The sequence below is a fragment of the Pleurodeles waltl genome, chromosome 8, assembly GCF_031143425.1.
Source record: "Pleurodeles waltl isolate 20211129_DDA chromosome 8, aPleWal1.hap1.20221129, whole genome shotgun sequence".
Taxonomy (NCBI): Eukaryota; Metazoa; Chordata; class Amphibia; order Caudata; family Salamandridae; genus Pleurodeles; species Pleurodeles waltl.
In genome coordinates, this window is record NC_090447.1 from 592,433,960 (window position 1) to 592,457,815 (window position 23,856).

The window sequence follows — 23,856 nt, forward strand, 5'->3', positions numbered from 1 at the left end:
GTTGTGCAGCATACAGCAGGCAACGATTATCTGGCACACCTTCTTTGGTGAGTAGTATAGGGAGCCACCTGTCAGATGGATGCACCGGAATCTGGCCTTCGGGAGGCCGAAGGTGCGTTCGATCACCCTCCTAGTTTCCATGTGCCTCATTGTAGCATTCCTCTGCCCTTGTCCTGGGATTCCTCACTGTGGTCAGTAGCCATGACAGGTTGGAGTAACCAGATTCACCTGCAAACGTCAAGGGACAACTGTTAGACACACACTAACCCTTAGGGACAGCCCCATACCCAGACAGCAAATGAAACTGTGTGAGGACTTTAGGCACACCTATTAGCCACACACGGTGCCTCTGGAGTTGCCCCATCACATAAGGGATGCTGCTATTCCTCAAAATGTAAGCGTCATGCACATAGCCAGGATACTTGGCATTCACATGGGAGATGTACTTGTCTGCCAAACACACCATCTGCACATTCATAGAATGGTAGCTCTTCCGGTTTCTGTACACCTGTTCATTCCTGTGGAGGGGGTACAAATGTCCCATGTGTACCATCAATGGCACCAGTGATTTTGGGGATATGTTCCAGGGCATCGCGGTGGGGGGTTGAAGTCTGCGGCGCAATTCTGCATTGGTTAGCATTGGGCTCTATGGGTCCCAGGAGCCAATGACGATGTACGCCGGCGGTGACGGTACGCACCGCCGCGGACGTGACCGCCAATTTCTGTCTGTTCACTCACTTGATACCTGACCTTCAACAGGAGAGGACCTACACTGCAAGTGCTGCTGTGACCTGCGTCTGGAAGAGACGATGGCTCATGTGTCTGGGGAAAGGGCCCCTGCCTTCACTTCGGAGGAGTTGGAGATACAAGTGGATGGGGTCCTCCCCCAGTACACGCAACTGTACGGTCCTCCAGACAAACAGGTGAGTACACTGAGAGCATGCTGCATGGGCAATGCCTGTTTTGAGTGGTGTGGATGGAATATACATGGGGGGGCTGAGGCCTGCATGTGCGGATGGGGAGTGTATGTGTGTCAGGGCAAGGGAGGGAACTGGGGGGCAATGAGTATGATGGTCCGGATGGGTAAGTAATTTCCTTTTCCCCTGTACCATTCCTCTAGGTCAGCACCCACCAGAAGAAGGGTATTCAGCGGGCCATCGCCAAGGACATCTGGACCCTGGGGGTCTACCACAGATGGAGCACCCACTGCTGGAAAAGATGGGAGGACCTGCGCCGCTGGAGCAAGAAGACGGCGGAGGCCCAGCTGGGGATGGCCTCCCAACGAGGGAGGGGTGCCCGCCGCACCATCACCCCCCTGATGTTCCGGATCCTGGTGGTGGCCTATCCGGAGTTGGATGGGCGCTTGAGGGCATCACAGCAGCCACAAGGGGGTGAGTACACTCTCATTCAGCTGACTCTGCATGCATTACGAGGTGTCTGGGTGGGGGAAGTGGGCAGTGGGTTCCCCTAGGCCAGGGCGAACTTTGTAGGCAAGTGCCCTTGTGAGGCAGTCCATCTGGCACCCGAAACCCACCAGTGGTAAGAGCCATCTACACCTAGTCAGACTCCTGTGACTTCCAGGTGTGCAGCAATTGGGCTTAGGCCTCGTACCTCATGGTCAGTTGAAATTTCTAGGAACTGTCAGTGCATGGTGTAGTGCAGAGGGCTGCTCCCTGTGTGTTGTGTCCACCAACGGTATTTGTGTTAAATGCAGTCAACATGTCTTTCTTCTGTCTTCCCCCCCTTTTTGTGGTCTCCCTGTTCTTGTGTGCAATAGCATCATCAGGTGGAGGAGCATTGGCACTGGAGCAGGAGTGAGCTGCAACCCACTTGGCCCTGGAGGGCAAAACAACGGAGTCTGAAGCCACCAGTGGGAAGGAGGGCGAGTGGAGCTCCACTGCAGGGACAGGAACAGACAGCAGTGACTGTGACTCCTCCTCTGATGGGAGCTCCCTTGCAGTGGCAGGCACCTCTGTGCCCACCGCATCAGCAGGTACAGCCTCCACCCCCCTACCAGCACCGCCCTCCCAGCAGCCCCTCAGCATGTGTCCCGTGCCTGCTCACCCAGGAGGGTGGGCATCTCCTGTGCCCCAGGCACCTCAGGTCCTGCCCTAGTCAGCCCTGCTGCCCTCAGTGAGGAGGCTATTGACCTCCTGAGATCCCTCACTGTTGGGCAATCTACCATTGTGAATGCCATCCAGGGTGTAGAGAGGCATTTGCAACAAACAAATACATACCTGGAGGGCATTCATTCTGGGCAGGCAGCCCAACAGAGAGCATTTCAGGCTCTGGCCTCAGCACTGATGGCAGCCATTGTCCCTGTGTCCAGCCTCCCCTCTCCAACTTCCTCCACCCAGACCCAATCACCTGTACCTCAGCCTATCCCATGCACCCCATCAGACCAGCATACATACTCATCAACACACAAGAGTGGCTCAGGCAAACATAAGCACCACATATCCCACAGGCACTCACACAAGCAACATCCCCATGTAGACACAGCAACATCCACTGCCTCTTCTGTGTCCCCCTCCTCCACGTACTCCTCCTCCCTCCCTGTCTCGTCTCCACTCACACCTGCATGCACTACATCCTCAGCCACTGCCTCCATCACCAGCGCGCCCATCACCACACACCGCTCACGTGCACTCACCACCCCCACTACCATTCACACATCCCCAGTGTCCTCTCCCAGTGAGTCAGTGAGCCCTCCTCCAAAGTACACAAATGCAGGCACACACCCACCCAACAGCCATCCACCTCACAACAGCCTCTGGCCCATGCACCTTCACCCAAATTCAGCAGACGTACACCTCCTACAACCACTACTTCTTCCTCCACTCCCAAACCCCCTCCATCTTCCCGTCCCAGTTTGTCTAAAAAACTCTTCCTGGCTAACATTGACCTCTTTCCTACACCCCCTCGTCCTTCCCCTAGGGCCAGGCTTTCCAGGTCCCAGCCCAGCACCTCACCCACCACATCCCCAGGCACAGTGGTGCCAGCAACTGCGGGGTCATGGTGTACGCCACCCATCAGGGCTGCCAGTGTGCCACGTAGCGAGGGCAAGGACATTCCGCCACCTACCAAGGTAAAAAAGGTGCCCACATCCCGGAGGGAGAAGCCGAAAGTACCAGCCACCAAGGGCTCAGCAAAAACGAAAGGGGATAGTGGCAAGACATCTGCGGCACCATCAAAGCTGGGGAAGGGACAAAAGCTGAAGAGCAGGTCAGGCGAGGGCATGGTGGCACCAACTGAGGGACCAGTGTCACACTTTCTGTCCAAGACCACGCCAACCTGTACAGCGGCGAACACCGCTAGCTGCCCCACCACCACAACCGCCACCTGCACCGCCACCTGTACCGCCACCTGCATTGCCACCTGCACCACCCCGCCACGTCTACAGCCTCAGCGACAGTCCCCAGCCTCTTTCCCAGTGGGCAGCCATCCGAGGCTGCAGGAGACGTCCTGCTGTGTCCCTCAGCAGGTGCTGACCCATGCACCGCCACCAGCACCGCCGCCAGCACCGCCGCAACAGACACCGCCGCAAGCACCACCGCTGCAAGCAATGCGACCGGCCCCACAGCGTCCTCCGACACAGACACCACCGCTGACATGGCTACCATCCCCAGTGGTCAGTCATCTGAGGCTGGAGGAGAGTTCCTGGACCCTGGGCAGCTTCCAAGAGGCTTTTCTTCCATCACTGTTTGCACCTGCAGGTGGAAGGCACAGCCGCAGCAGTGTTGGGTATGTCGCTGCCTCCATGGCGTATCATGCTACCTGAACCTCGCAAATCTCATGGCACGCACACCCGGGGAGGAATTGTACCGGCCACACTGCACGTGGAGCACTCTAGGCACCATGCCCCCTCCAGAACCAGTGGAGAAAGACATCCACTACATCAGTCCTTGGCATGATGAAGCACTCTGGGCACCAGGCCCCCTCCAGAACCAGTGGAGACTGTTATCCACTTGAGAGACTGTGGCTTTGCACTCCCCAGGATAAAGCAGTGGGCAAACCACCCACTGGAGAGACTTGAGAGACTGTGGGTTTGCACTCCCCAGGATAAAGCAGTGGGCAAACCACCCACTGGAGAGACTTGAGAGACTGTGGCTTTGCACCCCCAGATTACAGCAATGGGCATGGAGCCCCATCGTGCAGCAGTGGCGTCGTGCGTTCATGAGGCTGAGGTACCCCCTTCCCCCTCCAATTTGGCCCAGTGGTCCACGGACAATGATTCGTACACTATCTGGACTTGTGTAATTGGTGTACATATTTGTACATACTGAATTTGACTTTTGACTAATGTATTTTTAATGATTACAATCGTTACAATAATTTCCTTTTGTCCTTGCGTTCTTCCAGGGGGTGGGGGTGTGTGTATGTAATGTTGCTGCATGTATTTGTGTGTGTGTTGTTGGGGGTGTTGCGTGTTGCGTGTGCGTGTCACTCTCTTTCCTCCCCCCCTCCACTGTGTTGTAGGTGCAGTACTCACTGTGGTCGCCTCCGCCACCATTTGTGCTCCTGATAGAAGAGGAGCTCCATGGCGTCTTGGTTCCTCGTTGGGTGTCGAGAGGTGAGTGTTATCCCTTCTGTGTACTGTTTCCGTCGTGCTTTTGGTCGCGTTGGTTCCGCCCTGGAAAAGGTGGCGGATAGGCCTCTTGTAATACTGTGTGCGGTACTTTGTCTCCCGCCTGTCTGTTGGCAGTGTCCGCCGCGCTGTTTGTTTCTACCGCCATGGCGGTCTTAGTGTTAAGGTGGCTGTCTATGTTGGTGGTTTCCGTCACGGTCGTAATCCCATTTTTACTTCCACCGGCCTGTTTGCGATATTACCGCCGCTTTAACACCGACCGCCAGGGTTGTAACGAGGGCCATAGTGTCATGCACAACTTACTTGTGTTGACTGGCATGCAGCCTTATCTAATGTATGTAATGAATTTGAGGCACCGTTTTGTTCTTGCTCGTTTGAGACTAGACATTTTCCACCAATTGGTAACTTTCCCTATTACGAATGATTGGAGTGTGGCATTACAATCTTGTCCTTGTGACTTGGTCTCAACACAAAGTACAATACATGTGGTGTTATTTGGTCAACTCTATGATACGCTGCGGAAGCAATATATAATTCCTCTTTTAAGATCTCTTCACACATGTCAATGTCGCTCCTGTGTATTTATATCTCCAGTCGCTTCCGACCATTGAAATATGTTACGCTTTAGCAACCTTTTTATGCTCTGTTTTATTTGTTAGAAAGCACTTAAACAAATCTGTAACCTCAATGCTTTACTCTGAATCACTAAGGAAAATGTATTCAGAATAGTTAGTCATCGGTTTTAGTCATTAGATTATTTGTAAGGGTAGATAGATGACCAATTTCCCATGTTACACACACAACTTCTTCACTGAGGTATCACGGTCAACTTATCAAGGCTATGGAACTCTGGAACACATTTTAGAGATATGTATTATTCACATCAATTCTAATTGAATTTTATTTTAGTGTTGAGCATTTTGTGCAAAACGTGATCAGCTGCTGTTCTTATCCTAATGAGACTGAGAATATTATAGATTGATAAGTTATTTTTTTATGAGATGTGTTGTATGTATTATGCTTTTATGGTCTCTTTTGATCGAATAAAGAGTTTTGAATGAATGACAAGCAACAGTCACTATTAAATCAATTTAAACAATCATACATTTGTGAACAATTAAGTGCCAGGGCTCCAAGGATTTCTCAGGAGTCCACTGCAGCTGACACCACTCACAGCTCCTTCTATTTGGGCCAAATGACAGTAACAGAAGAACCCTTGTGCTAGTTCAGTTTATAAATGTCATTGAGCTGTCAAATGCTCTACTGATAAATTAAAAAAAATAGACACATAACACCACCATGTGCTTGATATATATATGCTGGCGTTTAGAAATAAGTGCTGGGCAGAGCAATGACAAACACCAGCACATATTAAGCACTGCTTTGTGATTTTAAAACCTTTGTATGTTTATTTATGAGAAACCATATAGTAGTATGATATCTTCTCAAAGTGACAGTGATAAGGACAGCTCCACAGTATGTCAGTAGGGCAGTTGTTATGAGCAGCACGGTTAACTGTGGTGTGTGAGGTAACTCATGTGTTGTGACAAATATTGGCAACTCAAACCAGCATATATTACCATAGGAGAAATGGCAGGTATTTAATGGAACAAGCAGATTTGGTGTAATGAACAATAACATCTGCATGCTACTCCCCAGTAACTCATAATTGGTTGGCATTTATTGCAGTTGATAAATTCCATCTCCCACTCTGATGGCATCACATGACCATGACATTCACACTGAGGAACTAACTAGCTATAACTTAGTAGCTAAAAAAAAGGAACATCAGAAATCATTTAGGGAGTAAATATCACCTGTTATAACTAGAGGGTCCGCATATTATATATAAGTTATTGGATCTTCGGATTCATCAGAAGCATAGTGATTAATATTTTGCTATTTCAATTGTTGATATTTCCAAAGCATCTTATGTGGTGTCACTGGTTAGGGCATTTGCACAGACAGTATAGCTTAGATTCCTTTGAAATGATGACTAAGGTTTTGTCCATTTCATTCAGTTTAGCTGATTCTTTGACAACCCTTATGTATAGGGACATGTGAAGTGTTATCATTGTCTGTAAAGTCAGATTACTTCTGAAACTTTGGGACAAATTTACAAAAAAGTGGCACTGTGTGGTGCTGCGTGAAAATGTGCAGCGCCACGCAGCATCACTTTAGAAATGCATGGATGCACCATATTCATAAAAATGCGGTGCACCCGTATGTATCCCCCTGAGCCGGCACTAAATTCAGCTGCTGCACCAACCCAGGCATACTTGCACCATAGTGCAAGGGTGACTGTGTTGAAGGGAATGATTGTTTATGTGCAGGAAGAGACACCTTACTGAACATAAACAATCATCCATGACCTTTAGCTCTTTCTGTGTCTACAGCAGAATGCAACACCCATGGAAAAAGCAAAAAATGAAGTGGAATACAAGTATTTTTTCTCATTGTGCCATGCTGAGGCCACCACTGTTTTTGGGTGTTTCCAAAGATTTACACCTTCTAGTAAATCTGGGGCAACATGAAAGGCAAGGGGGTGTTATAGTGGAACATCTAAAGCAACACCCATTGCATGCTTCTCTGATGCAGAAATCTGCGTCAGAGGGACCAATATTTGCAAGGTGACTTTAAGCCACAAAAGTGGCTTAGCGCCACCTTGTAAATGTGGTGAACTGTACAGCACCACTGGAGCGTCACTGAAAGTGACGCTTACTGCCTTGTAAGTCTGGTCCTTTGTCTTTAGTGAAAGCTAATTTAATTTACTTTGGTGTGGACAACATTAGCCTTTGTCCATGCAGTAGATGTTCACCATGAGTAGGGATTCCCTTAACCATGATTGGGAGCAGAGAAATGATTCAGTAGTCTTGAAGGACCCTATAGTCCCTTCCTGCTGGATGTCCCAAATTTAACAGTGGGTGTTGAAACAGCACACTGCAGAAAGCCATAGATCAGTGGTGATGCTTCAGAAGCTTGGATAACCACCCTGGGAGGCAGTGGAAATATGTCTGTGTACAATCACTTTGGGCTTTCCTGCCTCATTCTTTTCCATTTATCACCTTTGCCACACTTACCTTGCGACCTGGTGAATTTTAATACAATTTGCACAATTTGAAAGCATGGCACTTCCAGCTATACAACCCTAATTAGGCTCAAATGTACAGTATGGTATGTTTTGTTAGTCCCCACCCCCACCACAAGTTTGTTGTTTGAGTGGTGCAGTAATGCAGGAAATCAGGTTATTAGTCGAGAGGTGATGGAAATCCTCCTTAAGCAACAGCCAAAGTCTGTGTCAGGCTAAACAAACAAAAGTCATTAAATTACCTCTGGTAGTGTGTCACAAAAACAGTCAAGCTTTACTTAGAGGCAATATGTAAAGTATTTATGCAGTACTCAAACAGTAATAAAGTGAAAATAAATGAAAAATCCCAAACCAATTTAGAAAAATAGAACAAATGTTCATAAATAAAATGACACCAAAATAAATGAAAAACAATAACTAGAACTTTTATATAAGTTTGAACTTTTAAGTGTAAAATAACACCAACCGTGGGTATATTGTTACGCAAGACAAACTCAAATGTTAAGGCTGACCATGATGGAGTGTAGTTTGGCTACACAATGTGGATTAGGCCCAGTCTCGGCTTACCTTCGAACGTAAGGGAAATTTTGAAGAAAAGTTCTAGAGAACGTAAAGTTCAGGAATGGAAAGCAGCCAGCAGTGTCCGAGGAGGTGTCATCGTCAGGGAGATAGCAGATGAAGTGACGCTGAAGATTTCTGCATTCAGACTTTGTCACTGTATTGGAAGTCAAAAATCTATAGCAGGATGGGGCTGCATGCTGTAGCCGATGAGGAAACTATGAGGCCAGATACCAATGCTCAGAGATCATGCTGAAAAGGGTTTGCTGCTGCAGAGAAGCACATAGCAAAGCTACTGTGAATTCAGGCCAACCAGCAATGCACTTTGACCTTCCCAGATGTTTGGAAGCACGCAGAAGTCAACGCTCTTATCAAAAAACCCAAGGCAGACCCGGAAGACCTCACAAACTACCGTCCCATTTCTCTTCTCCTCTTCCCCGCAAAGGTCACTGAGAAGATAGTAAACGCTCAACTGTCTCACTTCTTAGAAGAAAACAACCTACTCAACGCCTCCCAGTCTGGGTTCCGCATGAACCACAGCACTGAGACCGCCCTCATTGCCTGCACAGACGACATCAGGACCAGAGTGGACAAGGGCTAGACCGTCACCCTCATCCTCCTAGACCTCTCTGCAGCTTTTGACACTGCATGCCACCAAACCCTCCGCGCACGCCTTTCTGACGCCGGAATTCGCCACAAGGCCCCAGACTGGCTCACCTCCTTCCTCGCCGAAAGAACCCAAAGAGTTTGCCTCCCTCCTTTCCGGTTTACAGCCACCAAGATCATCTGTGGGGTCCCCCAAGGATCCTCCCTCAGCCCTACCCTCTTCAACATCTACATGGCTCCTCTCGCCAACATCCTCTGCCCCCACAGCATCACCATCATCTCGTACGCAGACGACACCCAGCTCATCATCTCCCTCACCAGGAACCCAGCCACTGCCAAGATTAACCTGCCCGCCGGACTCCTCGATGTCGCCAAATGGATGACAGCAAGCCACCTCAAATTGAGCTCAAACAAAACAGAGATCATCATCTTTGACCCCAACAAGACAGCATGGAATGACTCCTGGTGGCCCACCACCCTCGGACCACCCCCAACACCCACCACCCACGCACGCAACCTTGTCATCGTTCTAGACCAATTTCTCTCCATGACCCAGCAAATCAACGCAGTATCATCCTCCTGCTTCAACACCCTTTGCATGCTATGCAAGACTTTCAAATGGATTCCGTTAGAAACAAGAAGAACAGTCACCCACGCCCTCATCAGCAGCAGACTGGATTATGGCAACGCCCTCTACGCAGGGACCACAGCCAAGCTTCAAAGAAAACGCCAGCAAATTCAGAACGCAGCCGCACATCTCATCCTCAACCTCCCTTGCCACAAACAAATATCCACCCACCTCAGATCCCTACACTGGCTGCCCATCAACAAAAGGATCATTTTCAAAGTCCTCGTCCATGCTCACAAAGCCCTCCACGACACTGGACTGGCCTACCTCAACGAACAAGTAAACTTCCACATACCAACTCGACAACTCCGCTCCGCCGACCTCACCTTCTCTACAGTCCCCCGCATCCAACGCACCACCTCCGGCGGCAGATCCTTCTCCCACCTCGCCGCCAAGACCTGGAACTGCCTCCCCACCAACCTACGCAAGACCCAGGACCTCCTAACCTTCAGAAAGCACCTTAAAACATGGCTTTTTTGAGCAGTAACCGGCAAACCCCCCAGCGCCTTGAGATCCTAACAGGTGAGTAGTGCGCTAAAGAAATTATTTGATTGATTGATTGATTGATTGGCGGGCAAGGAGGCTCCAGTCTTCTTTTGGTTCTCAGGCCACTTTTGATGAAAATGTTTCCAAGTCCCAACTCTTAGGGTTAGACATGAGCAGCACATTCAGCACTACAACCAAGGGTCCAGTACTGAATGGGCACTTGGTGGGTCAGGACTCACACCCGGAAAGGCCAAGTGCAGGGTTCAGGGTCTCTGGACCCTGGCCCACAAGAAGCCACCCAACTAGCCTTTGGAGTCACTCTATTGGTTCTGAGTTCAAGGGGTAAGTCCAGCCCTCCGTTCAGTCAGCAGGGTAGTCCTTCTAGCAGCAAGGTAGAAGGGCAGCAGGGCAGTTGGGTAGTTCTTCTGTCAGCAGGGCTGCAGACAGTCCTTCTGAATCTTGAACATCTGGTTCTGGACAGTCCTTCCCTTCCCTTGCCAATGTTCATAGAAACCTCAGGTGACAACAGACTGGTGTCAAGTTCCTTTGTGATTGTGCTCAAGACAGCCCTTTGAAATGTAAGTGGGGTAGAGAACAGCTCCTCCCGACTCATCCTAACAGGTTGGCACATCCTGCCAACAAATAGTCACCCTTTGCCTCATTGTCTGTGAGGAATAGACAAAGACCAACTGCCAAGCTAACTACCATCATGTGACGCAGGCGCAGGCTGCAGACACCAAATGGTTTGGACAAAGAAATGCCATCTTTCTAAAAGTTGCATTTTCAGAATTGTGACTTAAAATCTGACTTTACAATGATGATGATTTTAGCCAAGCATAAGGTGAACCTGTTTCCATTCAAATGGTATTGCATGGAGTAAGGTCATTCTATGTTGTCCTATGGGAGAGGTAGGTCTCACAACAGTAAAAAACTTATTTGGGAGTTTTTGACTGCTAGGACATTTGAAACTTAAATAGGTCCTACCTTTTAAATACAATGTGCCCTGCCCTGCGGGCTGTAAAGGGCCAACATTAAGGGTGACATATGAATGAAAAAGCGTGGTATAGGCCTGACAAAAGGTGTATTTTTCCAGATCAACTTAGCAGTTTTAACACTTCATGACAGGCTGCAATTGCGGGCCTGAGATATGTTTTAAAATGGAATTTTAGTGGATGGCACAATGAGTGCTGCTGAAGGACCACTAGTAATGTTTAATTTACAGGCCCTGGGTACATGTAATACCATCTACTAGGTGCTTATAAGTACATTTAGGCCCTCATTACAACCCTGGCGGTCGGCGGATAAGCAGCGGTCTTACCGCCAACAGGCTGGCGGTAACATTTTTAGAATTATGACCATGACAGTTACCGCCATGCTCATCCGCCACTTCTCCAATCCGACCGCCAGGGCGGAGACGACCGCTGGGCTGGAGACCTGGGTCTCCAGCCCGGCGGCCATCACAATACCTCCGGCGGTATCATGACCCGGCTGACCGCCATGGATTTCATGGGGCTTGGAACTGCCATGAAATCCATGGCGGTGAGCAATATCAGTGCCAGGGAATTCCTTCCCTAGCACTGATAGGGGTCTACCCCACCCCCCACCCCCACCCGAGTCCTTCCCCTACACCCCCCTACCACCCCTGCCACCCCCAAAGGTGGCAGGACCCCCCTCCCCACCCCTAACCCCAACCTTACATTACACATTCACACCCGACACGCACGCAGGCACCACCAACACACATACCCGCACACACACCAACATGTATGCCAACAGCCACACACACAGTCATATGCACACACCTACATTCAGACATACACGCATACATCCATACAGACATACATACAGACAGACACACACTCATTTCCATACACACAACACCCCTGCGTGCATACAAGCACTCACACACCCCCTCTACATACACACGCGCACACCCCCATGCACGCACACAACACACAACACCCCCACCCCCCTCCCCTAACGGACAATTGACTTACCTGGTCTGTTGATCCTCCGGGAGGGGACGGGATCCATGGGGGCTGCTCCGCCGCCACCACACCGTCAACAGAACACCGCACGCCGAATCACAGAATGTGATTCGGTGGGCGGTGTTCTGTTGACGTGGCGGTGGAGGTGGAGCAACCTCCACTTCCCCGCCGCCTGCCAGTATGGCTGCTGGCAGCTCTCTGTCCAGAAAAGGACGGAGGACTGGCAGCAGTCATAATACGCCGAGCGGAAAACCGCCACCATTGGAGGTCTTCAGCACGGCGGTCCCTCGGCGGTCTTATCAAAAGACCTCCGAGGTCGAAATGACCCCCTAAATGTGCTAACCAGTTGTAGGCATGCTTTATCATATTTTAGGGAGAGAGCACAAGCACTTTATCACTGGTTAGAAGCAGTAATTTTCACATAGTCCTAATACCAACAAAGACAAATTTCAGATAATGAAAAGAAAGAAGGCAAAAACTTTGGGGACAGACTATAACAGGTCTGACAAGTATGGATTGCCACATTTAAATACAATTCTTGCATGTTTCTATACAGGTTCTTGCTCAACCCTATAGATAATTGCTAATAGATGGAGGAAATAGTATACTTTATTGCTTCCCTTTTAGCTTGTTAAAATGTAATACTTCACTGGAGTTCTATCTACATGTCTTAAATCAAACTGAGGGATTGAATGTGGGAATTAAGTTCTCATAATCCTTGCACTGAGTTCATACATATTTGTAGCCGACTAACATTCATTTATCAGACATAGAATTTTCCTTCTTTGTTGGCAACACAATTTTGTTTTCAGTAGTGTCAGGACTCCATCTTGTGCTCTACGTGCAGTGGGTTTTACTCCCCGGGCTAATGTCAGCCTTCCTTTATGGCACCTTCCTAACTTGAATACTCCCAGTCATGCTTGCTTCCCTAGTGGCACCTCTGAGCCCCAAGATCTCTCTATGGCTTCCCCCTCTTCTGAAAAGTGTAAACCATTGACCCTGCTGTTTAGTTGCTATTGAAGTTTCAGCTAGTTTGCACTGGCAAAGACCACGTCTATTTAGGATAGTCACATTTCCACTTTGAACCACTGGGTTGCACCATCATGCCCTAGGGTTCAGTTGTAATTGGTATAGTGTCAATTACTGTTTGCACCTGCTACCTGTTAGGTCCATTTCCGTAGTTTCAATGGAATATTCCATGTTTCCACATGGATCACGTGCCCTTCTGAAACACTCTTGGCTTCCTGTAAAAATACTCCCCTTTGAACTTGCATCGGTTCTTGGGTTCTAACCTGTACTCGACATGTGCAAGCATTGTTCCTGCGCTCAACTTCTAGCTTTCTAGTCCTGTGCAGGCTCTTCCCTGCAATCATCTCCTGATTCGCCCAGAGGTTCCAGCACTCTATTGTTCCAAGCCTTCCTGATGATTTTGCATTTCTGGCATCCTTGACGCTTCCAGTGTATTCCTTCATGAGTTACGATTCCACCTCTTCTTGAGCTTCTTGCATCAAGGTTTCTGTCGCCCTTTGGATTCCTGTTCCAGAAGTGTTCAGGCTAAGTACATAACTCTCAGGTTAGTGTGCACTGATTCATAGATTACCAATATATCAAGAATTATCTCCCTGAAAGCATGATACAGTTTGGATTTTCAACATTGTTGTAGTATTGAGCCCTCCCTTTGAGACCCTGTGTTATGGACTCTTTCTTTGAAGCTCTGTACTCTTCATCAGTGAACTGAATGTTTGCCATTGTGTTTCTTGACAAGTTGTATTGAGTACATTGGAATAAGTTCTTAGAGTCTAGAAGTTGTTTTGTTTATAATCGGAAGTCCTGTATGTTCTGGAGTTCCAGAGGATCACCATTTGTTCTTGAATTGATTGCTGCTCTGTTTCATGCAAAGCTTATGATGATGACTGTAAGTGAACCAGAAGTGCAAACTATTGTTTGAGATTATAAGGGGCATATTTAAGGAGCAGCGCCACTATCCTTGCACCCCTTAGCATCCCCCATACCACCACCATGTGTGCATCATATCTAAGATACCATGGTGCAGGGTAGGGGACAATAGCATCTTTTTTATTGACGCTATTGATGTACTCTGCAGGAGTAGCACCAAAATATTGGAACTACTCCTGCAAAGTAAATAGTGGCCCATTCTAAATAATGGAAGCCCCCTTTGAACGCCTGTACTGTGCAGGCGATAAAAGTTCCATTAAAAAATGATGCAAGAAAATCTGCTAGATTTCCTTGCACCATTTTGTTTGCCCCTCCCCCCCAAAGGAGGCCTGGCTCAGGCATAATGCAGCACAAAGGGTTACAAAGTGGTGCAATGCATGCATTGCACCATTTTGTAAATATTGCACAAGGATTTTGGCCTCGTTAGGCCACATTAACGTCACAAAAAATGACGCTAATGTGGCACAAGGTGGTGCTAGGGGCTTACAAATATGCCCCTAAAATGGATATCTTGGGTAACATTGTATTTTGTTTTTATAGTGTGTTGCATCTGCATAGAGGATACTGAGGTCCAGAGAGTCCCTACCTTCTAGGCAGTGCACAAGGCAGTGATCCCACAAAGATGTAGACTCATCTTTTACTTGCTTTATCCGATCCCTCTTTCTCCCCTGGGGGCTGTCGATGAAACTAGGTACTCATTACTTGTTATACTGAGCAGCCTTAGCTTGGATTGAAGATGCAGCATTACCCCTGCAGTTGGAATCATGTGAGTGCCTGACAAGTAGCATGCACATCTTTAGAGATTTTTTTATGTAAATGCCTAAAAAATAACAATAGGTCCAATAGTTAACACTGAAATATGCACCGTTTCACAGCTGCATGGACTCAAGGGTTTAGATAAGTTTACTTTTGTATGAAAAAGTTAATTTTGGAAATGTACCAGCCTCAAAACTGATAGGAAATATTTTCATTTTGTTTGACTAACCACCTAACAGATGTGCTCACTTCCCACTCTTATTATTAGAGTCTTCCTGGATCTGTTTGGAAAGTGATTCCTGGACTGCACTTCCATGCTTTCCAGTGAAAATTTACCTGAGAGACTACTATAAGTATGGTGGGCAATCCCTAAGCAAGAATCTGTAGCCGCTGAGATTGCTTTGTTGCTGGGGTAGCTCTGACACTTTGCCCAGGTCCAAGGAATTACCTTTGGACTTCGACATTTTCTGGTTACCAAAATTCACCAGTAGAGTAATGGTGGAAGCTGTAGCCAGACAGGCTTCCACAAGGCCAGATACCTTCACTGTGAAGTCTTGCTGGAGCTTTTTTTTACTGTGACTAAAGGCTCAGAAAGGAAAAACCTGGATATCTATACTACTAAGAGTGCCCCATCCCTGGTAAAGTCTCAGCACCTGATCTTGTTCTTCCAGAGGTCGAGAAAAGTGCTTTCAGTAAAGACAAAACACATCTGGTCACCAGTGTAGGCAATTGATGAACAGGGAAAGCTTCTAGGCACAAAGGGCCAGATGTATGAAACTGTTTTGCATTCGCAAACGGTACGAATTGCAAAATTCGTCCGTTTGCGAATGCAAAAACGTGGTCTGCGATGCCTGAAAGGCATTCGCAGACCAAAAATAAGAAATTGGAAACATTTCGATTTTTAGCGTTGCGACCTGGTTTTGCGAGTCGCATTTTGCGATTCGGTATTTCTAGTAGGAAATTGCGAGGCGCAAAATGCGATTCGCAAAATCCAAGTCGCAAATCCATGCTTCAAAAAATCGCAAATTGCGATTTTTCTCAGAATGGCATTTTGCACATGCAAAATACCACCAAGTGAAACCAGGTGGTAACCAGGTGCAACCTATATAAAGAGGCCCAAAATGCCTCAGACTCTTTTCCACAATGGCTGCACTCTATGTCATGGCAAGGAGGATGAGGATCTTGGCAGGTTTGAGGAGAGGGAGGAGGAGACAGGAGCGCATTTTCAGAGTGCGCATTACACTTTTTGACCAGACTGAGAATGAAATATTTGAGAGGTATAGGTTGAACTCAGCCATGATACTTGATCTGATAGCTGAGCTACAACCCATACTGCAGCGCAGAACACATAGGACTCATAGTATCCCCACCCATGTGCAGGTATTATGCTCCCTCCACCTACCTGTCTCAGGGAGCTAGCAAGGGGTCATAGAAGCAGCTGGAGGGGTATCACAGAGTACCCTCTCTAGATTTTTCAATGCATTTATTAACGCCATGCTGAGCAGGATATACCAGTACATCAGATTTCCCCACACCCCACAGGAAATACAGCAGACAAAAATAGATTTTTACCAGATAGCACAGTTCCCCCACGTCCTAGTTGCCATAGATGGGACACATGTAACAATCTGTCCACCATTCAGCCACAGAGTATGTGTACTGCAACCGTCAATACCAGCATTCCATGAATATACAGGTGATATGCAATGCCTCATACATCATTACTGATCTCGTGGCCAGGTACCCAGAGAGCACACATTATTCGTACATCTTTCGCCATAGCGGCATTCACACAAGACTGCTAGCTGAGGAGTTTGGAGAAGGACATCTACTAGGTATTGTACCTCTGTACAGTGGCGCATTGATGGCGTGCTGATGTCAGATGGCTCACTTACTCATCACACCCTCTGTCCCTTCCAGGAGACAGTGCCTACGCAGTGCGCACCTACATGATGACGCCCTATCTAAATCCTGCTACACCAGCAGAACGGAGATACAATGCAGCACACAGGTCGACCTGTAACGTGTTGGAGCACACGTTTGGACTGCTAAAGAGCCACTTCCGGTGCCTCCAAAAAAGTGGGGGGGCACTACAATACAACCCAGAGACGACATGTAGAATAGTGGCTACTTGTGCAATCTTGCACAATATAGCTACCACCAGGGGCATACCTGTAGAAATATGCGATACTGAATCTGATGAGGATGATGATCCCATACCACCTCTACAGCCAGCAGACAGGACCAGTGCAACAGAGGGAAGGCAATAGCGTGCTGACATCACACACAACCATTTCAGATGTAAGTATGAATGAGACAAATGCACTGACAAATGTACCTGTAGTGAAGTAAATTTACAGGTAATGTTAGTCCAACAAATACCAACCAAAGTGAGTTAAAAAATAGAAACAATAGAAGTTCATAGTAAAGCACTATTACTTCATAGTGTACTCATTACCCCTCTGGCCACTACACTTACTTCTTGCGGCCACGCACACCACTTGGGTGCCCAGTTGCCTCACTGGCACCTCGATTGTCTGCCTCAGTGGCAGTGCTGTGCCTGGCACTGTGCCGTCTGGTGTCCATTGTGGGCACAGCTAGGCTGCTGAGGCTGGAAGTGTCCTCTGTGTCCCCCAGTCCAAGCTCGCTAGGTGTGGCTGACCTCTGTCCCACGATGTTGTTGTAGGAAAGTACCATCTTGACTGGCATGTTACCCCCATTTTTCGCTGTATATATGTTGTTTAAGTTGTATGTGTCACTGGGACCCTGCCAGCCAGGGCCCCAGTGCTCATAAGTGTGCCTGAATGTGTTACCTGTGTTATGACTAACTGTCTCACTGAGGCTCTGCTAATCAGAACCTCAGTGGTTATGCTCTCTCATTCCTTTCAAATTGTCACTAACAGGCTAGTGACCAATTTTACCAATTCACATTGGCTTACTGGAACACCCTTATAATTCCCTAGTATATGGTACTGAGGTACCCAGGGTATTGGGGTTCCAGGAGATCCCTATGGGCTTCAGCATTTCTTTTGCCACCCATAGGGAGCTCTGACAATTCTTACACAGGCCTGCCACTGCAGCCTGAGTGAAATAACGTCCACGTTATTTCACAGCCATTTTACACTGCACTTAAGTAACTCATAAGTTACCTATATGTCTAACCTTTACCTGGTAAAGGTTGGGTGCTAAGTTACTTAGGGGGTCATTCCGACCCTGGCGGTCCATGACCGCCAGGGCCGGGGACCGCGGAAGCACCGCCAACAGGCTGGCGGTGCTTCCTGGGCCATTCTGACCGCGGCGGTAAAGCCGCGGTCAGAAAAGGGGAACTGGCGGTTTCCCGCCGGTTTTCCCCTGGCCCAGGGAATCCTGCCATGGGGATTCCGACCCCCTTCCCGCCATCCCGTTCCTGGCGGTTTTTACCGCCAGGAACAGGATGGCGGGAACGGGTGTCGTGGGGCCCCTGGGGGCCCCTGCACTGCCCATGCCACTGGCATGGGCAGTGCAGGGCCCCCCTAACAGGGCCCCATAATGATTTTCAGTGTCTGCTCTGCAGACACTGAAAATTGCGACGGGTGCCACTGCACCCGTCGCACCCCAGCAACTCCGCCGGCTCCATTCGGAGCCTGCTTCATCGTTGCTGGGTCTTTCCCGCTGGGCCGGCGGGCGGCCTTTTGGCGGTCGCCCGCCGGCCCAGCGGGAAAGCCAGAATGGTTGCAGCGGTCTTTTGACCGCGGTGCGGTCATTCGGCGGTGCCTGCCGCGGTCGGAATGACCGCCTTAGTGTGTGGGCACCCTGGCACTAGCCAAGGTGCCCCCACATTGTTCAGGGCCGATTCCCCGGACTTTGTGAGTGCGGGGACACCATTACAAGCGTGCACTACATATAGGTCACTACCTATGTGTAGCTTCACAATGGTAACTCCGAATATGGCCATGTAACATGTCTAAGATCATGGAATTGCCCCCTCTATGCCATCCTGGCATTGTTGGTGCAATCCCATGATCCCACGGGTCTCTAGCACAGACCCTGGCACTCCCAAACTGCCTTTCCCGGGGTTTCACTGCAGCTGCTGCTGCTGCCAACCCCTCAGACAGGCTTCTGCCCTCCTGGGGTCCAGCCAGGCCTGGCCCAGGATGGCAGAACAAAGGACTTCCTCTGAGAGAGGGTGTTACACCCTCTCCCTTTGGAAAATGGTGTGAAGGCAGGGGAGGAGTAGCCTCCCCCAGCCTCTGGAAATGCTTTCATGGGCACACATGGTGCCCATTTCTGCATAAGCCAGTCTACACCGGTTCAGGGACCCCTCAGCCTCAGCTCTGCTCTGGCGCGAAACTGGTCAAAGGGAAGGGGAGTGACCACTCCCCTGACCTGCACCTCCCCTGGGAGGTGCCCAGAGCTCCTCCAGTGTGCCCCAGACCTCTGCCATCTTGGAAACAGAGGTGCTGCTGGCACACTGGACTGCTCTGAGTGGCCAGGGCCAGCAGGTGACGTCAGAGACTCCTTCTGATAGGCTCCTTCAGGTGTTGCTAGCCTATCTTCTCTCCTAAGTAGCCAAACCCTCTTTTCTGGCTATTTAGGGTCTCTGCTTTGGGGATTTCCTTAGATAACGAATGCAAGAGCTCATCCAAGTTCCTCTGCATCTCTCTCTTCGCCTTCTGCCAAGGAATCGACTGCTGACCGCGCTGGAAGCCTGCAAAACTGCAACAAAGTAGCGAAGACGACTACTGCAACTCTGTAACGCTGATCCTGCAGCCTTCTCGACTGCTTAACTGGTGGTGCATGCTGTGGGGGTAGTCTGCCTCCTCTCTGCACTAGAAGCTCCAAAGAAATCTCCCGTGGGTCGACGGAATCGTCCCCCTGCAACCGCAGGCACGAAAGAACTGCATCACCGGTACCCTGGGTCTCCTCTCAGCACGACGAGCGAGGTCCCTTGAATCCAGCAACTCTGTCCCAGTGACTCACACAGTCCAGTGACTCTTCAGTCCACGTTTGGTGGCGGTAAGTCCTTGCCTCCCCACGCCAGACTGCATTGCTGGGAACTGTGACTTTTGCAGCTACTCCGGCCTCCGTGCACTTCCGGCAGAAATCCTTTGTGCACAGTCCAGCCTGGGTCCACGGCACTCTAACCTGCATTGCACGACCTCCTAAGTTGTCCTCCGGCGACGTGGGACTCCTTTGTGCGACTTTGGGTGAGCACCATTTCACTCCACTTCGTAGTGCCTGTTCCAGAACTTCTGCGGGTGCTGCCTGCTTCTGAGAGGGCTCCTTGTCTTGCTCGATGCCCTCTCTGTCCCCAGACACAATCGGCGACATCCTGGTCCCTCCTGGGCCACAGCAGCATCCAAAAACCCTAACCGCATGACTTGCAGCTAGCAAGGCTTGTTTGTGGTCTTTCTTTAAGAAAACACTTCTGCACGACTCTCCATGGCGTGACAGATCCGTCCTCTAAAGGGGAAGTTCCTAGCTCTTGTTGTTCCTACAGAATCTTCAGCTTCTACTGTCCAGTAGCAGCTTCTTTGCACCCACAGCTGGCATTTCCTGGGCAGCTGCCCATCTCCGACTTGCTTGTGACTTTTGGACTAGGTCCCCTTGTTCCACAGGTACCCTCGACTGGAAATCCATCGTTGTTGCATTGCTGGTTTGTGTCTTTCCTGCAGAATTCCCCTATCACGACTTCTATGTCCTTTGGGGAACTTTAGTGCACTTTCCACTCACTTTTCAGGGTCTTGGGGTGGGCTATTTTTCTAACCCTTACTATTTTCTAATAGTCCCAGCGACCCTCTACAAGGTCACCTAGGTTTGGGGTCCATTCGTGGTTCGCATTCCACTTTTGGAGTATATGGTTTGTGTTGCCCCTATCCCTATGTGTCCCCATTGCATCCTATTGTAACTATACATTGTTTGCACTGTTTTCTAATACTATTACTGCATATTTTGGTATTGTGTACATATATCTTGTGTATATTTGCTATCCTCATACTGAGGGTACTCACTGAGATACTTTTGGCATATTGTCATAAAAATAAAGTACCTTTATTTTTAGTATATCTGTGTATTGTGTTTTCATATGATATTGTGCATATGACACTAGTGGTACTGTATGAGCTTCACACGTCTCCTAGTTCAGCCTAAGCTGCTCTGCTAAGCTACCATTATCTATCAGCCTAAGCTGCTAGACACCCTATACACTAATAAGGGATAACTGGGCCTGGTGCAAGTACCCCTAGGTACTCACTACAAGCCAGTCCAGCCTCCTACATTGGTTGTGCAGTGGTGGGATAAGTGCTCTGTAAATACTTACCACTTTCGTCATTGTACTTTTCATAAGAGAAAAATATACAAAACAAGTTCAGTGTATGTACACCTAACCAAAATGTTTTGCATTTCTTTTCTCACTTCTTTTCTAAAGTGCTGAAAAGTACTTCTAAACTTTCTAAAAAGTCTTAAAAAGTTGAAAAAGTTTTTTTTTCTGTCTTTCTAAAAGTTCTGACAAACTTTTTGTTCGTTTTTCTATCACTTTAACTCTTTCTAAAATGTCTGGCACAGGCCAAACTGTTGATCTGTCCAAACTTGCTTATGATCACCTTAGCTGGAAAGGAGCAAGGAGTCTCTGCATAGAAAGAGGTATAAAAGTAGGTAAGAATCCCCCCAGAGAACTGTTGGTTAACATGCTTATAGAACAGGATAAGGCCAGAGGTGCCCCTTCTGTTGAAAAAGTAGCTAATGGTTCCCAATCTGATCCAGGGACTCCCCTAGAAAAAGATTCAGGAAAGAAACTTCCTAGCCTGCCCATTACAAGACAGCCTAGCATAGTTGGTACTGAGGTAGAGTCACACCATACTGAGAGTGTTGTCTCACATCAGGGCAAGAGTGTTGCTTCACATCATAGTAGAAGTGATGTTTCTGTTAACCAAGCTGTTAGGATGCCCTCTGTAAGGGATGGTTCTCCTTCTGTACATTCTCACCATACTTCTGTTTCAAGGAATGTCCCACCCACCCACCCTGATGACAGATTGTTAGAAAGGGAGCTCAATAGATTGAGAGTGGAACAAACCAGACTGAAGCTCAAGAAGCAACAGCTGGATTTGGATAGGCAGTCCTTAGAGGTAGAAAGGGAAAGACAGAAATTGGGTTTAGAAACCCATGGTGGCAGCAGCAGTATTCCCAATAGTCATCCTGCAAAAGAGCATGATTCTAGGAATCTGCACAAGATAGTTCCCCCTTATAAGGAGGGGGATGACATTAACAAGTGGTTTGCTGCACTTGAGAGGGCCTGTGTTGTACAGGATATCCCTCAAAGGCAGTGGGCTGCTATCCTGTGGCTATCATTTAGTGGAAAGGGTAGGGATAGGCTCCTTACTGTGAAAGAAAGTGATGCCAATAATTTCAAAGTTCTTAAGAATGCACTCCTGGATGGTTATGGCTTAACCACTGAACAGTACAGGATGAAGTTCAGAGAGACCAAAAAGGAGTCTTCACAAGACTGGGTTGATTTCAATGACCATTCAGTGAAGGCCTTGGAGGGGTGGTTACATGGCAGTAAAGTTACTGATTATGAAAGCCTGTATAACTTGATCCTGAGAGAGCATATTCTTAATAATTGTATGTCTGATTTGTTGCACCAGTACTTGGTGGACTCTGATCTGACCTCTCCCCAAGAATTGGGAAAGAAGGCAGACAAATGGGTCAAAACAAGGGTGAACAGAAAAGTTCATACAGGGGGTGACAAAGATGGCAACAAGAAGAAGGATGGTAAGTCTTCTGACAAGGGTGGGGACAAATCTAAAAATGAGTCTTCATCAGGCCCACAAAAACACTCTGGTGGGGGTGGTGTGCCCAAATCCTCTTCTAATCAAAACAAAGAAAAGAAACCATGGTGCTATTTATGTAAAATAAAAGGCCATTGGACAACAGATCCCAGTTGTCCAAAGAAAAGCACCAAGCCTCCTACCACTACAACCCCTGCTGCTACACCTAGTGCCCCTACTAATAGCAGTGGTGGTGGGAGCAAACCTACTAATAGCCAATCCAAGGGAGTAGCTGGGCTCACTTTTGGTAACTTAGTTGGGGTTGGTCTGATTAGGGAGACCACAGAGGCTGTGTTAGTCTCTGAGGGGGCTGTTGATTTAGCCACCTTGGTTGTTTGTCCCCTTAACATGGATAAGTACAAGCAACTACCCCTAATAAATGGTGTTGAGGTTCAGGCCTACAGGGACACTGGCGCCAGTGTTACTATGGTAATAGAGAAACTGGTCCACCCTGAACAACACCTACTTGGTCACCAGTACCAAGTAACCGATGCTCACAACAACACACTTAGCCACCCCATGGCTGTTGTAAATCTCAACTGGGGGGGGGGTTACTGGTCCAAAGAAAGTTGTGGTTGCCTCAGATTTACCTGTAGACTGTCTACTAGGAAATGATTTAGAGACATCAGCTTGGTCAGATGTGGAGTTGGAGGCCCATGCAGCAATGCTGGGCATTCCAGGGCATATTTTTGCTTTGACAAGGGCTCAGGCCAAAAAGCAAAAAGGACAGGATGACTTGGATCCTGGAACAATGGACCAAGTGCTCCCTAAAGCTAGGGCTAGTAGAAGTAAAGCACTACCTACTATCCCTCCCTCTACAGTGGATTCTACTTCTGAGGAAGAATAATTTCCACCCTGTGCAGAACCTACACCAGAGGAGCTGGAAGCAGACACTGCTGAGCTTTTGGGTGAAGGGGGGCCTGCCAGGGAGGAGCTGAGTGTGGCACAGCAGACCTGTCCCACACTAGAGGGTCTAAGACAGCAAGCTGTCAAACAAGCAAATGGGGATGTCAGTGACTCTCACAGAGTTTACTGGGAGGACAACCTCTTGTACACTGAAGCAAGGGATCCTAAACCTGGAACTGCCAGGAGGTTAGTGATTCCTCAGGAGTACAGAAAGTTCCTCCTAACTCTAGCCCACGACATTCCCTTAGCTGGACATTTGGGGCAAATGAAAACTTGGGACAGGCTTGTTCCCCTGTTTCATTGGCCTAGAATGTCAGAGGACACAAAATAATTTTGTAAGTCCTGTGAAACCTGTCAAGCCAGTGGCAAGACAGGTGGCACTCCAAAGGCACCCCTTATTCCACTGCCTGTGGTTGGGGTTCCCTTTGAAAGGGTAGGGGTTGACATAGTTGGCCCCCTTGACCCTCCTACTGCTTCAGTCAATAGGTTTA